Raw genomic sequence first — 18,067 nt, 5'->3', positions numbered from 1 at the left:
CCGTGGGGGAAGAGCGTTTTGTTTACGCTTTATAGCTCCGCCCCTACAGCCAATCGCCTATACCACTAGATTACTGTGCATAGGTAGGGTAACGGCTTTGAGGCTGCAATCCTAAACATACACATTTAGAAGTTAGTTCCATTGGTTACAAATAATGGGAGTGATAAAGAGCCTTGGGGCACCCTACAGACTTAACACATTTTATTATGGGATAAACAATCGTGGACTACAAGCCGCTGTAGTCTAGGAAAGTTTATGCCACAGAGAAAACTTCTTAATCGTTAAGGTGCCACAAGACTTCCTGTTGATTTTGCTGGGGAAAGGGGAGTTGTCCCACCGAATGCAAAATGGAATTGTTTTCTGGTGAGTTGTTAAAGGCGAGGGGAGTGGGGCGGAGACACAAGCTTGGAAAACCCTCGGTTTCCATAGCAACAGCTCCTTAGGCAGAGCAGAGTAGGGTCCCCTAGAACTAGGTTGGTTGGTAGCATAGTGCCACTTTTGAGACAGGGACTCTTGTGCAGATCAGATGTATAACAACCAGTACACATTCAACGTGATTTTATTTTCCTAGCATGAAGATGCCTGAATAAACTAGCACATAGTGACAGGCCCATAGCCAGGGGGGTCTAGAAGGGGCCTGCCCCCTACATTTTTCATTCCCTTCTCATTTTTACCAAAAAGTAATTAAATTTACTACAGAAAGTTTCTCCACCTTACTCCTGCCCCCCCTCCCACTCGCGAACGTTTAGGCTGGCTAAGAGCCGGCCTTCACAGTGATGAGAAAAGTCTCAACTGCTTCACTTCAGTCTCTTATGCAGCTAATAAGGGTGTAGAATGAACTTTGTCAGAAACATGGTTACAACTCTATATGCAGCTTTATTGTCGTCGTTATGTGCCTCCAAGTCGACTACGACTTATGGCAACCCTGTGAATTAGTGACCTCCAAGAGCATCTGTCATGAACTACCCTGTTCAGATCTTGTAAGTTCAGGTCTGTGGCTTCCTTTATGGAATCAATCCATCTCTTGTTAGGCCTTACTCTTTTTCTACTCCTTGCTGTTTTTCCCAGCATTATTGTCTTTTCCAGTGAATCATGTCTTCTCATTATGTGTCCAAAATATGATAACCTCGGCTTCATCATTTTAGCTTCTAGTGATATTGTTAGGAAATATTTTAATCCCAAGCCGTAAGAGTTGTTCAGAGATGCTAAATTGAAGCCAGAACATAACACTCTGAGTTTCGTTTCTCCTCTTGTGAGAAAGTACATTCAGAGGCGCCTTACAGACTGTAGCATCTTGGAAAAGAGATAAAATGTATCCCATTCTGGATTGTTGATACTTCCCTTATCTGCCTCACTTTACCCATCCTGTGCATATTAACAGACTCAGCACAAAAGAACAAGTGTTCCCAAAATACCTTGCAAGAATGTATCCATAGTTTTACGTCATACTGCTGAGTTGAGAACTTCCACAGGCACACTAGACCCATCCTTATCTCTTAATAGATGTCAATCTAACTCTCTTCCTCGCCTCTTATCTCAAAATAAGTTTTCTTTGTTTGACAAGTGTATAAGTTCTTTATCAAGTTCTCGCTTCTTAAGAATTATGAGAAATGTAACAAGGATAAACAGACGCGCTTGCTCATCTCTGTAATGTTGTATTTCCTTTGTTATGATATTATACTTTGTTTTGCTTATGAAACTATATAATGAGGCTTTACTTAATAAATGGGGCTCTTTGCCCTGACGGACTCCTGTCTGTGCAGAGCAGAGATCCCTCTTGATCAAGCAGTATTTTGTGTGTTGCTTTATGTTTGGTATCTGGCTGGACCACTAACAGGTAAATTAAATTACTAAGCTTGCGCTCCTATTCAGGGTTGAGGTGTGCGCTAGCTCACCCTTCCTGGGAGGGGAGGTGGTTTAAATTTGAACCTAACAATAGTTCTGGTTTAATTTGTTCTAACACCCAATTATTTGTCGTTTTTGCAGTCCATGGTATACGCAAAGCTCTTCTCCAACACCACATTTCAAATGCGTTGATTTTTCTCTTACCTGCTTTTCTCACTGTCCAACTTTCACATCCATACATAGTGATCGGAAATACCATGGTCTGAATCATCCTGACTTTAGTGTTCAGTGATACATCTTTACATTTGAGGACCTTTTCCAGTTCTCTCACAGCTGCCCTCCCCAGTCCTAGCCTTCTTCTGATTTCTTGACTATTGTCTCCATTTTGGTTAATGACTGTGCCGAGGTATTGATAATCCTTGACAAGTTCAATGTCCTCATTGTCAACTGTAAAGTTGCATAAATCTTCTGTTGTCATTACTTTAGTCTTTTTGACGTTCAGCTGTAGTCCTGCTTTTGTGCTTCCCTCTTTAACTTTCATCAGCATTTGTTTCAAATCATTACTGGTTTCTGCTAGTAGTATGGTATCGTATGCATATCTTAAATTATTGATGTTTCTCCCTCCAATTTTCACACCTCCTTCCTCTTGGTCCAGTCCTGCTTTCCGTATGATACATTCTGCGTACATATTATATGCAGCTACCTGGGAGTAAGTTAACATAAACTCAGTGGGCCTTATTTCTAAGTTTACATGTGTAGCATTTTGTTGTAAATAGCATGACCTTGCATGTGTTGTAAATAAGAGTATTGAAGGAAGTGGTTGAAGACCTCTCTGAACCAGCATCTATTATCTTTGCAAAATCGTGGAGGATGGGTGAAGTGCCACATGACTGGAGGAGGGCTAATGTCCCTAGATTCAAAAATGGCAAAAAAGAGGAACCTGGGTACTACAGACCAATCAGCCTGACATTGATCCCTGGAAAAAATTTGGAGCAGATTATAAAGCAGTCAGTCTGTAAGCAACTTGAAAACAATGAAGTGATTACTAGAAGCCAACATGGATTTATCAAGAACAAATCCTGCCAAACTAATCTCACCTCGTTTTTAATGGGGTGACCTCCCTCATAGACTGTGGAAATGCTGTGGACATAATATATCTTGACTTCAGCAAAGCTTTTGACAAAGTGCTCCATGATATTCTGATTAGGAAGCTAGCTGAAAGTGGACTGGATGGAACAACTATCAGGTGGATCCACAGTTGGCTACAGAATCGTACTCAAAGAGTCTTTTCCAAGGGTTCCTTCCCAAACTGGGGGGAGGTAACAAGTGGGGTACAGCAGGGCTCGGTCCTGGGCCCAATGCTGTTCAACATCTTTATTAATTACTTGGATGAGGAGGTGCAGGGAATGCTTATCAAATTTGCAGATGATATAAAATTGGGAGGGATAGCTAATACCCTAGAAGATAGAAACAAAATTCAAAGGGATAGGCTGGAGCATTGGGCTGAAAACAACAGAATGCAATTCAACAGGGATAAGTCCAATTTCTTCGCCTAGGAAAAAGAAACCAAATGCGCAGTTATAAGATGGGGGATACTTGGCTCAGCAATACTACATTGAAGAAGGATCTTGGAATTGTTGATCACAAGCTGAATATGAGCCAACAGTGCATGCTATTTTAGGCTGCATTAACAAACATATTCTTTCCAAATCGTGAAATATTCGTTCCCCTCTATTTGTCACTGGTTAGGCCTCATCTTGAATCCTGCATCCAGTTCTGGACACCGCACCTTAAGAAGGATGCAGACAAACTGGAACAGGTTCAGAGGAGGGCAACAAGGATGATCAGCGGACTAGAAACAAAACAATATGTGCGGAGACTGAAAAAACTGGTCATGTTTAGGCTTGAGAAGAGAAGACTGGGGGAGATATGATCGCACTCTTCAAGTACATGAAAGGTTGCCACACAGAGGAAGGCCAGGATCTCTTCTTGATCCTCCCAGAGTGCAGGACATGGAATAATGGGCTCAAGTTGCAAGAAGCCAGATTTCAACTGAACATCAGGAAAAACGTCCTAACTGTTAGAGCAGTACAACAATGGAACCAATTTCCAATGGAGATGGTGGGCTCTCCAACACTGGAGACATTCAAGAGGCAGCTGAACAGCCACCTGTCAGATATGCTTTAATTTGGATTCCTGCATTGAGCAGGGGGTTGCACTTGATGGCTTTATAGGCCCCTTCCAACTCTACAATTCTACGACTCCAGTGTATATCCATCTGGAATTTCAAAAAGATTTTGACAAGATATTTCACCAAAGACCCCTGGTCATGGAATAAGAGGAGATGTTCTTCTGTGGTTCAGCAGTCATGGAATAAGAGGAGAGGTTCTCCTGTGGATCAGAAAGTGCATAGAAAACAGAAAGCAGAGCACAGGAATAAATGGACAGTTCTGCCAATGGAGGGCTGTAGAAAGGGGAGTCCTTCCAGGATCAGTATTGGGACCTGCAATTTTTAAGGTGATTCATTAGTGATCTAGGGTTAGCAGTGAGGTGGCCAGATTTACTAAATTGTTCAGGGTTGTTAAAACAAAAAAGGATTACAAAGGGCTCCAAGAGGACCTCTCCAAACTGAGTGAATGGGCAGTAAAGTGGCAAATGCAATTATTTGTAAACAAATGTAAAATGATGCACATTGGGGCAAAAAAATATATATTTCATGTATACACTAATGGGGTCTGAACTGGAGATGTCTGGCCAGGATCAAGACCTTTGGGTGGTAGTGGATAGCTCAGTGAAAATGTCAACCCAAGTGTGTGGCAGCTTTGAAAAAGGCAAATTCTGTACTAGGGATCGTTAGGAAAGGTATTTCCTAAAATAAAACTGCCAATATCATAATGTCATTATACAAATATATGGTGTGACCACATTTGGAATACTGTGTGAGGTCCTGGTCACCTCACCTCAAAAAGGATATTGTAGAGCTAGAAAAGGTTCAGAAAAGAGCAACCAAAATGATCAAGAAGATGGAGCAACTCTCCTATGAGGAAACTTGCAGCATTTGAGGCTTTTTAGTTTAGAGAAAAGGTAAGAAAGAGGTGACATGATAGAAGTGTATAAAACTATGGATGGCATGGAGAAAGTGGATAGAGAAAAGTTTTCTTCCTCATAACACTAGAACTCATGGACATCCAAGAAAGCTGAAGGTTGGAAGATTCAGGACAGACCAAATAAACAACCTCTTCACACAACACATAGCTGAACTCAGGAGGCAGTGATGACCACCGACTTGGATGAATTTAAAAGAGGATTAGAGAAATATATGTATGATAAGGCTATCACTGGCTATTAGCCATGATGACTATGCTGTGCCTCCACAATTGGAGGCAGCATGTTTCTGAATACCAGTTGCTAGAAACCTCAGGAAGGGTGAGTGCTTTTGCACTCAGGTCTTGCTTGTGGGCTTCTCATAGGCATCTGGCTGGCCACTGTGAGAATAGGATGCTGGACTAGATGGGCCATTGGCCTGAGCTAGCAGGCTCTTCTTCTGTTCTTATGTCTTGTTAATCTATTCACTTCCGTAGGTGGGTACTGTAGTTTTAAGAGTTGATGTAAATACTGCTGATGATTCTTCCTGTCCAAAGAACTGGATGAAATGTTATATCTGAGGCATTGGCTTTAGACAGTAGGGCAGGTGGTGTGCTCTGGATGACAGCTGAAAGTACATAAAGTATAGTGGCATTTACATGTTCAGCAAATAAGAGCAGTATGATGTCCAAAGAAGACTGATACAGGCTCAGATTTATGGTGGGATGGGAGTTATTGAAGTCTTGTTAGAATTTCTCAAGGACCACCTTTCCGTGGCTCCAGATGTCATCAGTATATCTCAGGCAGAGGGAAGGCCTTCAAGCACTGGAACTCAGGAAGCATTGTTCTATGTTGGCATACTGTGGAGCCATGTAGGGACCCATAGAAGTGCCACTGACTTGGATCCAACAGTCTCCAAATCTGAAACCATTGTGAGCGAGGACATCCGTGCAACAGTTTTTGTAGAACATTGGATATTGGCACAATTCTAAATTGGCTTATAGAACCTTCATGTGACAGCAACTGTTGATGTGCAGACATCCACAAATTTCAGCAAAGCTGATGACATATACCACAAACTTAAAACAAGCAGCTGCTAATTATTAGTTCCAAATAGGTTGGTTTTAAGCAGCTTCGAGCCTTGAGCTGGATGCTTTCAGTGTCTGGACAGCACAATGTGGTTACTGCAAAAGTGATATTGTTCCTAGAAAGCACTTATTTCCCCCCAAAACTGGGTCTCTGTGGGTGGGATCCTCAACTCGAGTCACAGCATGGGGCTCTATGAGCTTGGAGAAAAAGGTTTCTGGCTAATAAGCCCTATGTTAGTCACCCTGGGTTACTATATTGGAAGCAGGACTGGAAGGTTTTGTAGGACCTAGCTATGTACAGAAATTGATAATATTTAAAGTTACCAGTGTTTCTCACAATCTTATGTGGTTAGATACCTAGAACTTTTCCAGCCCGACTGTCCACGCGAGTTCAACATGACTCTAGTAAAGCAGGAGCCAACAGCCAGTCCAGAATCAATTATGTTCACAAAATGTAGCCTAGCTGGATTTTTGTAGAAATTATAAACCACATCTTCCACGTGATTGCAAATCAAATACAGGTTTCCATTCAAATGTGGAGCTCTTCTAGTAATGATACAGCTCTCCCAAGAACACAAAGCCAACTCCCCAAACCTTACAGTTTTGCTTGATGCCCTGAGGATCAGTTGTCAGACCAGTTTTATACTTGTCCTTATAAACTGCTGTAGTGGGCCTTGTTAGGGCTGAACGGCAATATAAAAATGTTTTAATAAACAAAATAAAATCAGAAGCAAGCAGAAAGTTATATAATGGCTGCCTTCAGGATATGATTTACCTATGTCACAAACCTCAAGATGTGCATCAGCTTCCTAACACACACTTCCCTAGCCATTCTCATGTTCCTTCAGTACACAAGCATGAGTTTCAATGACCAAAAACTTTACATTGAATCAGCGCTCCTTTGAAATCCAGACAGAACAGGGTCTTCTTTTTGCACTCATCTCTCACTCAGCAATCTTACCTAGAGTACACTGAAACCAGAGGAACAACTTTTATTTGGTTTTGGAACTAGTCCTCAAAAGCATTAGCATCCAAATATGAGAATGCAATTATGCAAAGTCAATTACAGACTGAATTAATCATTATGCTAAGTACTCCGCTAAGTAGGCCCCCTGCCAAATGGGGGTTCTTGTGATGCTCTAATTATCCGGGAGCTTTCCCAATATGAAGAGTATACTCATCTTGATGCTTGTATTGCAGTCTTTTAAAATTCCCTGTGGTTCTGGATACAATAGCTATTATCATAAGAAAGGGTATCAAGTGGGGGGTGGGAGAATTGAATATTGAGAGCCTGGCTGGCACAAGCAGCAGAATTTTTTGAATCGCAGGAGGTTGAATGCCTAGCTGCATACGTTTGTGTCCATTCTTATACGTGAATGCTGGCAAGCTAGGAAGCATGGCTCAGAAATCTGGAACCCTAAAATCCACTTCAGCTTTTCATCTGGCTGTCACTCTGTTCCACCTTATAAGAAGCAAGGTCTGTCTATTTCCAGTTAAAGACTAAGAGATCATTCAATTGTTCTGCACCTAAAAGTTTCTGTTCAAAAGCCTATGGTGTAAACAGAATGCTGAGCAACCCAAAGTATATGGGAACCCAGAATTCAAAATCAAAGGTCCCCTTCCCCAGGCACTCAGTTATCTAGCCCAAGGTTTGCAAGACCATTTATAAAATGTTTAAAAAGCTGAGGATGTTGTTAGGACAAACGGTAAGGTCTCGGTTAACATATCTAAAGTCACAATAGCACAACAGAACCAAAGTTGCAAAGCACCATGGGGCCCAACTGACAGAAAAGCAGTCTTTAGGTTTCGTTTCTTGACTGTGGGAACGCGCCTGAGATGGTGCCTGCCAGGCTGCAACTATGTTCCAGATGAGATAATCACTCAACTGTCCTTGACTGTTTTATTTCCCTGTACTCTGTGTATTCCCTTCATGCCATGTTGTTATCCTTTGTAATAAATGACTACAGTCTCCCCCAATGTGTCAATATCCCCTCAGAAGTGTGTAATAGAATATTCCTAGAAGATAGTCATAGAAGAGTAGCTAAGCCAGGGCCAGATCTACCCTTAAGCAAACTGAGGCAGCCGCCTCAGCAGTAGATGCTGGGGGGCAGGGAGCTGTGGCAATGCACTGGAGGACAGAGCTACATGTGCTGTGAGGCCCACCCTGCACTCCATATGCTTGCATGCTGCCTTCAGGTGTAGTGGAGAATGCTCTCCTTTTACCAGTGCTGAAATAAAATTAAATTGCCAGTCTGGTCAGCTTCTGTACATGGAATGGGAGTCGGGGTGTGCAGTTTTGTTCTTGCCTCAGGCAGCAAAATGTCAGGTTGGCCCTGAGCCAAGCCAATGGCAGCCAGAAAGTGAGATACCTGGGCTTGCATCAGCTCCTCTAATGTCTAAGAGAGCTTGGCAAGTCTATGACCAAGCGGTTGACTCACTTGCAGTAGAAACACAGAAGTGTTGTGACAACAGAGCAGATACGCTAATGGCAGCAAAAGAGGAGTGGCAAACAGAAAATGGTGTAAAACAGGTGGTTCAACAGTAAACATGGCTTATTGTACTAACAAGAACTTTGTTAGTTATGCAAAACGTACTTGGCATTAAAATCCAAAGCCTTCAGCCACCAACATAGATGGCTTTAAAAGGAAATTAGACACATTCTTGGAGGATAAGGCTATCACTTGGTGATAGGCATGATGGCTATATGCTATCCCCAAGATCAGAGGTAGTATGCCTTTGAATGACAATTGCTGATGAACATAAGAACATAAGAGCCTGCTGGATCAGGCCAGTGGCCCATCTAGTCCAGCATCCTGTTCTCACAGTGGCCAACCAGGTGCCTGGGGGAAGCCCGCAAGCAGGACCCGAGTGCAAGAACACTCTCCCCTCCTGAGGCTTCCGGCAACTGGTTTTCAGAAGCATGCTACCTCTGACTAGGGTGGCAGAGCACAGCCATCACGGCTAGTAGCCATTGATAGCCCTGTCCTCCATGAATTTGTCTAATCTTCTTTTAAAGCCATCCAAGCTGGTGGCCATTACTGCATCTTGTGGGAGCAAATTCCATAGTTTAACTATGCGCTGAGTAAAGAAGTACTTCCTTTTGTCTGTCCTGAATCTTCCAACATTCAGTTTCTTTGAATGTCCACGAGTTCTAGTATTATGAGAGAGGGAGAAGAACTTTTCTCTATCCACTTTCTCAATGCCATGCATAATTTTATACACTTCTATCATGTCTCCTCTGACCCGCCTTTTCTCTAAACTAAAAAGCCCCAAATGCTGCAACCTTTCCTCGTAACGGAGTCGCTCCATCCCCTTGATCATTCTGGTTGCCCTCTTCTGAACCTTTTCCAACTCTATAATATCCTTTTTGAGATGAGGCGACCAGAACTGTACACAGTATTCCAAATGCGGCCGCACCATAGATTAATACAACGGCATTATGATATTGGCTGTTTTATTTTCAATACCTTTCCTAATTATCGCTAGCATGGAATTTGCCTTTTTCACAGCTGCCGCACACTGGGTCGACATTTTCATCGTGCTGTCCACTACAACCCCAAGGTCTCTCTCCTGGTCAGTCACCGCCAGTTCAGACCCCATGAGCGTATATGTGAAATTCAGATTTTTTGCTCCAACAGGCATAATTTTACACTTGTTTATATTGAATTGCATTTGCCATTTTTCCGCCCATTCACTCAGTTTGGAGAGGTCTTTTTGGAGCTCTTCGCAATCCCTTTTTGTTTTAACAACCCTGAACAATTTAGTGTCGTTAGCAAACTTGGCCACTTCACTGCTCACTCCTAATTCTAGGTCATTAATGAACAAGTTGAAAAGTACAGGTCCCAATACTGATCCTTGAGGGACTCCACTTTCTACAGCCCTCCATTGGGAGAACTGTCCGTTTATTCCTACTCTCTGCTTTCTGCTTCTTAACCAATTCCTTATCCACAAGAGGACCTCTGCTCTTATTCCATGACTGCTAAGCTTCCTCAGAAGTCTTTGGTGAGGTACCTTGTCAAAAGCTTTTTGAAAGTCTAAGTACACTATGTCCACTGGATCACCTCTATCTATATGCTTGTTGACACTCTCAAAGAATTCTAATAGGTTACTGAGACAGGACTTTCCCTTGCAGAAGCCATGCTGGCTCTGCTTCAGCAAGGCTTGTTCTTCTATGTGGTTAGTTAATCTAGCTTTAATCATACTTTCTACCAGTTTTCCAGGGACAGAAGTTAAGCTAACTGGCCTGTAATTTCCGGGATCCCCTCTGGATCCCTTTTTGAATATTGGTGTTACATTTGCCACTTTCCAGTCCTCAGGCACGGAGGAGGACCCGAGGACAAGTTACATATTTTAGTTAGCAGATCAGCAATTTCACATCTGAGTTCTTTGAGAACTCTCGGGTGGATGCCATCCGGGCCCGGTGATTTGTCAGTTTTTATATTGTCCATTAAGCCTAGAACTTCCTCTCTCGTTACCACTATTTGTCTCAGTTCCTCAGAATCCCTTCCTGCAAATGTTAGTTCAGGTTCAGGGATCTGCCCTATATCTTCCACTGTGAAGACAGATGCAAAGAATTCATTTAGCTTCTCTGCAATCTCCTTGTCGTTCTTTAGTACACCTTTGACTCCCTTATCATCCAAGGGTCCAATTGCCTCCCTAGATGGTCTCCTGCTTTGAATGTATTTATAGAATTTTTTGTTGTTGGTTTTTATGTTCTTAGCAATGTGCTCCTCAAATTCTTTTTTAGCATCCCTTATTGTCTTCTTGCATTTCTTTTGCCAGAGTTTGTGTTCCTTTTTATTTTCTTCATTCGGACAAGACTTCCATTTTCTGAAGGAAGACTTTTTGCCTCTAAGAGCTTCCTTGACTTTGCTCGTTAACCATGCTGGCATCTTCTTGGCCCTGGCGGTACCTTTTCTGATCTGCGGTATGCACTCCAGTTGAGCTTCTAATATAGTGTTTTTAAACAACTTCCAAGCATTTTCGAGTGATGTGACCCTCTGGACTTTGTTTTTCAGCTTTCTTTTTACCAATCCTCTCATTTTTGTGAAGTTTCCTCTTTTGAAGTCAAATGTGACTGTGTTGGATTTTCTTGACAATTGGCCATTTACATGTATGTTTAATTTAATAGCTCTATGGTCACTGCTCCCAATCGGTTCAACAACACTTACATCTCGCACCAGGTCCCGGTCCCCACTGAGGATTAAGTCCATGGTTGCCGTCCCTCTGGTCGGTTCCATGACCAACTGGTCTAGGGAATAGTCATTTAGAGTATCTAGAAACTTTGCTTGTTTCTCATGACTGGAACACATATGCGGCCAGTCTATGTCCGGGTAGTTGAAGTCACCCATTACTACCACATTTCCTAGTTTGGATGCTTCCTCAATTTCATATCTCATCTCAAGGTCTCCCTGAGCATTTTGATCAGGGGATCGTTCCCAGTATTAAGTCCTTCCTGGGGCATGGTATCACTACCCACAACGATTCTGTGGAGGAGTCCGCCTCTTTTGGGGTTTCGAGCTTGCTGGATTCAATGCCTTCTTTCACATATAGAGCAACTCCGCCACCAATACGTCCTTCCCTGTCCTTCCGATATAGTTTATATCCAGGGATAACCGTATCCCACTGGTTTTCTCCATTCCACCAGGTCTCCATTATGCTCACTATATCAATGCTCTCCTCTAAGACCAAGCACTCCAGTTCTCCCATCTTGGTTCGGAGGCTCCTAGCATTAGCGTACAGGCACTTGTAAGCAGTGTCTCTCTTCAAGTGTCTTTGGCACTTGTGGTTTGGCCTGTGGTAATTTTGCTCTTCTGAATTTATATCCTGTGCCCCTGCTCTCACAATGCCTACTTCTAGGCCTACCCCTTTTAAAATTTCATCATTTCTTTGGTTTTTATCCCAGGGGGGAGGTTTATTCCGAACCGGACCTTTCTCAGCTCCTGTCGGGTTTCCCCCCTCAGTCAGTTTAAAAGCTGCTCTGCCACCTTTTTAATTTTAAGTGCCAGCAGTCTGGTTCCATTCTGGTTCAAGTGGAGCCCGTCCCTTTTGTACAGGCCCGGCTTGTCCCAAAATGTTCCCCAGTGCCTAACAAATCCAAACCCTTCCACCCGACACCATCGTCTCATCCACGCATTGAGACTGCGAAGCTGGGCCTGTCTGGCTGGTCCTGCACGTGGAACTGGTAGCATTTCAGAGAAAGCCACCTTGGACGTCCTGGCTTTCAGCATCCTACCTAGCAACCTAAATTTTGCTTCCAGGACCTCACGGCTGCATTTCCCCATGTCGTTGGTGCCAACGTGCACCACGACCACTGACTCCTCCCCAGCACTGTCTACCAAACTATCTAAACGACGGGCAATATCCGCAACCTTCGCACCAGGCAGGCAAAACACCTTGCGGTCTACACGCCCATCACGCACCCCACTGTCTATGTTCCTAATGATCGAATCACCCACTACAAGGATCCCTCCATCCCCTGGAGATATATCCTTGGCACGAGAGGATAGCTGCTCATCCCCCAAGGAATGGGTCCCTTCTAAGGGATCGTTTCCCTCTTCCTCAGCTGGATGCTCTCCTTCCCCGAGACCATTGTTCTCCATGATAGCAGGAGAGCTATCATCCTTGGAGTGGGACTCAGCTATAACGTCCCTGAAGGCCTCCTCCACACACCTCTGTGCCTCTCTCCGCTTTTCCAGGTCCGCTACCTTGGCCTCAAGGAAATGAAGTCGTTCCCGGAGAGCCAGGAGCTCATTGCACCGAGAGCACACCCACAACTTCTGTCCAACAAGCAGATAGTTGTACATGCTGCAGGCGGTGCAAAACACTGGAAAGCCCCACACCCCTGCTGGCTTCTTACCTGCATAGTTTTGTTTAAGGTTTATTATGTCAATGGGTTGGAGACTGCGGTTTAGTTGAGGTTAGGGAACAGACGGGCAGAGTGGGGGGCCCTGGCCTCCTCGCCCTGCTGCCGAACTCGCTCTGCTGCTTAACTCACCTTGATGCTTTGTCAGCTGGGGCTCCCTCTAGCTCGTGGAGCAGGCTCAATGGGAGAGGGCTATTGCTCTTCTGTTTGCGCACTTTCCATAGCTATTTTGTTGGTCACTGTGAAAAATGGGAAGTTGGACTAAATAGCTTTTGTTTTGATCTAGCAGGGCTCTTCTCGTGATCGTCTGTTACAATAAATGCTTTTCTATTAAAAAATTAGGTGCCAGTACTCATATTTTGACAAAAGTGCAATGGGTGCCAACACAAAATGGCTGCCATGGGCAGCAAAAATAAGGCACCAGTACTCCATACTGGTGAGTATTGTCACAAGAAAAGCCCAGGTTACAATAATATTTAGAAAATTATAGGGGTACCATTTATTTGAACAGCCATTCTCTCATCTGCATGATCACAGACAATTGGAGAAGAACTTATGTTAGGATAGAATCAGTGAGTAGATTTACACATGCAAGTTCTACACTTTGGTGTGTGGCATGCATAGTAGTTTCTGGTGACTGTATACACGTGAATGTGGGTGGAGGAGAATCATACAATCGTAGAGTTGAAAGGGGGCTATAAGGCCATCAGGTCCAACCCCCTGCTCAATGCAGGAATCCAAATTAAAGCATACCTTACAGGTGGCTGTCCAGCTGCCTCTTGAATGCCTCCAGTGTTGGAGAGCCCAAAACCTCCCTAGGTAATTGGTTCCATTGTCATACTGCTCTAACAGTTAGGACAATTTTCTTGATGTTCAGTTGAAATCTGGCTTCCTGCAACCTGAGCCCATTATTCCATGTCCTGCACTCTGGGACGATCAAGAAGAGATCCTGGCCTTCCTCCGTGTGCCAATCTTTCAAGTACTTGAAGAATGCTTCATATCTTCTCTTCTCAAGCTGAAACATGACCAGTTATTTCAGTCTCTGCTCATAGAGCTTTGTTTCTAGTCCCCTGATCATTCTTGTTGCCCTCCTCTGAACCTGTTCCAGTTTGTCTGCATCCTTCTTAAAGTGCAGTGTCCAGAACTGGACACAGTATTCAAGATGAGACCTAACCAGTGCCGAATAGAGGGAAACTAATACTTCACATGATTTGGAAACTATGCTTCTGTTTAATGCAGCCTAAAATAGCATTTGCCATGTGTGTAGCTACCTCATACTGTTGGCGCATATTCAGCTTGTAATCAACAGCAATTCCAAGATGGTTCTCGCATGTAATAGTGCTGAGCCAAGTATCCCCCATCTTATAACTGTGTATTTGGTTTCTTTTTCCTAGGTGTAGAACTTTGCACTTACCCCTGTTAAATTTCATTCTGTTGTTTTCAGCCCAATGCTCCAGCCTATCAAGATCCCTTTGAATTTTGTTTCTATCTTCCAGGGTATTAGCTATCCCTCCCAATTTTGTATCATCTGCAAATTTGATAAACATTCCCTGCACCTCCTCATCCAAGTTGTTAATAAAAATTTTGAAGAGCACTGGGCCCAGGACCGAGCCCTGTGGTACCCTGTTCGTTACCTCATCCCAGTTTGGGAAGGAACACTTGATAAGGACTCTTTGAGTACAAGTCCCAGGCTATGGCCATGCTGGCTGGGGCTGATGGGAGTTGTAGTTCAAAAAAGTAACTTTTCCAAGCTCTGGAAGGCACGTGAGGCCAGCACCCCGATGAAGGTCTGGTCAGTGCCTGGATGGGAGACTGCCTGGGAACCATATGAAAGCTGCCTTGGGTTTCTATCATGAAAAGAAAGGTGGGGTATACATGTAATAAATAAATACAATTCTGTAGTCAACTGTGGATCCACCTGATAGTTGTTCCATTCAGCCCACATTCAGCTAGCATTCAGCATATCATGTGGCACTTTGTTAAAAGCTTTCCTGATGTCAAGATATGTCTACAGCATTCCCACAATCTATGAGGGAGTCTACCCGAGATAAGATTAGTCTGGCAGGATTTGTTCTTGATAAATCCATGTTGGCTTCTAGTAATCACTGCATTGTTTTCAAGGTGCTTACAGACTGACCGCTTTATAATCAGCTCCAGAATTTTCCCAGGGATTGATGTCAGGCTGACTGGTCTGTAGTTCCCTGGTTCCTTCTTTTTGCCCTTTTCGAAAGGCAAACATTTGATAGGAACAACATTCGCCCTCCGTCACTTCACCCATCCTCCACATTTTTGCAAAAATAATAGACAGTGGTTCTAAGAGTTCTTCAGCCAGTTCCTTCAATACTCTGGGATGCAATTCGTTGGGCCCCGCAGATTTGAATTCATTCAAAGTGATTGGGTATTCCTTGATCATTTCTCTTATCAATTTCAATCTGCAATCGTGCCCCTTCAACTTCACATTGCCCAGGGAAGCCAATCATTTCATTGATGGGGGAGGGGAAGATGTAACCACAATCACAGGAATGGTACAGCTCTCTCTATGTACCCCTCTGGTTTAGATTAACTTTTCTCTGTGTGTTTGTATGCCCACTTAACAGTTACTTGAGAAGAAAGACACTAAACTGTAGGAACTTGTTCAGTCTCTGTCCCAGTGAAATTCCCTCTCCCACAGCATTGTACAGAGAAATTCCCTCTCCCACAGCATAGTATGTAATATGGAAAAGAACCAACGTAATCTATGTGCTAGTCATGTCAAGGCTTGACTACTGTAATGTGCTCTATGTGAGGCTGCCTTTATAGACAGCCCAGAAACCTCAGCTGTTTCAAAATGTGGCTTGCAGGGGCAGTTATTATACTAATTGCAATTGTTGATGTGTTTTTGAGCCCAGTTTAAAGTGCTGGTTTTAACCTTTAAAGCTTTATGGGCATGGGTATAAGATGTTTGAAGGATAGCCTGTATGCATATTGACCTGCCTACACATTAAGATCAGGAACAAAGGACCTCTTCATTTGCCTGCCACCTGGGTTAGTCAATTTGACAGACATAAGGGAAAGGGCCTTTTCTGTGATAGCCCTGTAGCTCTGGAACTTGTTGCCACTCAACCTCTGAAAGATCACCACACTCCAGTCCTTTAGAAGAGCTCCCAAGACTTATTTATTTCAGAAAGCTGACCATACATGATTTATACATTTTGTCATACTGCTCCCTAAAAAGGTTGAACTGGGAAACTGGATTTTATACTCATGGCTAGGTGGGTATTTTATTATTGCTCGCTTGTTTAGCTTTTACTACTAAGATACTTGTAAAAACTATTTCATACATATATTATGTATTGCTATTGTATTTTGGAAATCTTTATCACATAAGCCACCTTGGACTTTGCTTGAAAAGGTAGCCTATAGATATTTTAAATAAATAAATAAGATGTTTTTAAAAAACTAAAAGAGGAATGGAAGGACAATGGAGAAATGTACTTTTCTTTTTCTTTCTTTCTTTTTAAAAGCCCATTGTAAAATGAAAAAGGTATATGATGGCAGCAGGTGCCAAACAAGGTGTTTGCATCAGTTTGAAACATGATCATGGCAGGAATTTGGCCCTGGAGCTGTACTGGGAATTATATGCTTTGCGCACAACAACTTCAAGAAGTGCAGGTATGCATTAAAGAGAAATCTGCCAAGGCCACGATAGCAGAATTCTGCTCTCTAGCCAGAGGCAATGAAGAATTGCATGCAAGTGAGTGCATGGAATTCCACTCAGGAAAATGAGTGGACTGCAGGAAGAGGGATGGGGTGCGTTGTCTCTGTTGTGTCCAGCATAGGAACCAATCAGGCTACCAGAGGAGGGAATCCTCCTTCACCAAGCTCAGCACAAAAATGCAGCAGGCTACTGCAAGAGGAATGGAATTCTTTGACCCTTCTCTGTTAGCCCATAGCAGGCTAGTAAACAGGTTTGCAGGCTAGTAACTCTTGTGGGCTTATTTACAATACGCTGACAAAATGAAAAGCCAAACAAGTCCAACTGGCCTGAACTAGAAGTCAGACACATAGTATTGCTAGTCCCATGCTGTGAAACACTCTTCCAATAGAGATTTGACAGGCATCCTCACTTTTGATTTTCACTTTAAAACTTTTTTGTGCCATCAGGCCTATGTAGCTGTTGAAAATGTGTTTGAATAGACAGTAATTTTTAATGATGGTTTTGTATTGTTTTAAAATGTTTTTATGTTGCTGGACACCACCCGGATGTTTTGCAAGAGAGCAGCAAATAAATACTTTTATAAAGAAATAAAATAAAATAATAAATACAAAGGAACCATTATGTTTGATAAAGCAGTCCACACTGATACTCGCAGTGCTGTCAGAAGCACAGTAGATGGTGCTGTAAGACAAGTCAGTTTCAAAATGCTTCCATATCACTATTAACCTGAGCAGTACAAGCTCACTTTCTGAATACCACTGTGCAACTGAGACTAACACCCCCCTTATTCTGAAAACCTGCTGACCTGTATTCACACTTTATTTATTTATTTATTTATTTTCATTTCTAGACCGCCCATAGCTAATAGCTCTCTGGGCGGTGTACAAAATGAGATTAAAATACAATATAGAATAAAATCAGTAACAAAGAGGAACACATTAAACTAAAACATTAAACATAAAACATTAAACATTAAAATGCCTGGGAGTATAGCCAGGTCTTAACCTGGTGCCTAAAAGAAAGAACCGTAGGCGCCAGGCGTATTTCCTCCGGTAAGCTGTTCCACAATTCGGGGGCCACCACAGAAAAGGCCCTAGATCTAGTAACAGTCCTCCGGGCATCCTGGTGAGTTGGTACCCGGAGGAGGGCCTTAGATACTGAACGAAGTGAACGGGTAGGTTCATAGCGGGAGAGGCGTTCCACAAGGTATTGCGGTCCCACATGGTCCCAGATGCTTCTATCTACTATCCAGAGCATGCCACATGATCCATTGTCTACAATGCATGGCCTTGCAGATGTTACTGACCAACTTCCATCATACCTAACCATTGGCCATGTTGGTTGGGGCTGCAACAGCACGGGGGGGGGCACAAGTCTACAGCCAGATTCTACAATACAATCAAATTTAGTTTATCTCACGGAGCGCCTTCAACGCCACCAATTATGCCGCCCGACAAGATCGGCCACACAGGGCCTTCTCTCAATCCC

The sequence above is a fragment of the Rhineura floridana genome, chromosome 2 (genome assembly GCF_030035675.1).
Source record: "Rhineura floridana isolate rRhiFlo1 chromosome 2, rRhiFlo1.hap2, whole genome shotgun sequence".
NCBI classification, from domain to species: Eukaryota; Metazoa; Chordata; class Lepidosauria; order Squamata; family Rhineuridae; genus Rhineura; species Rhineura floridana.
The sequence above is the reverse complement of the archived record's forward strand: the minus strand, read 5'-3'. Positions refer to the sequence as shown.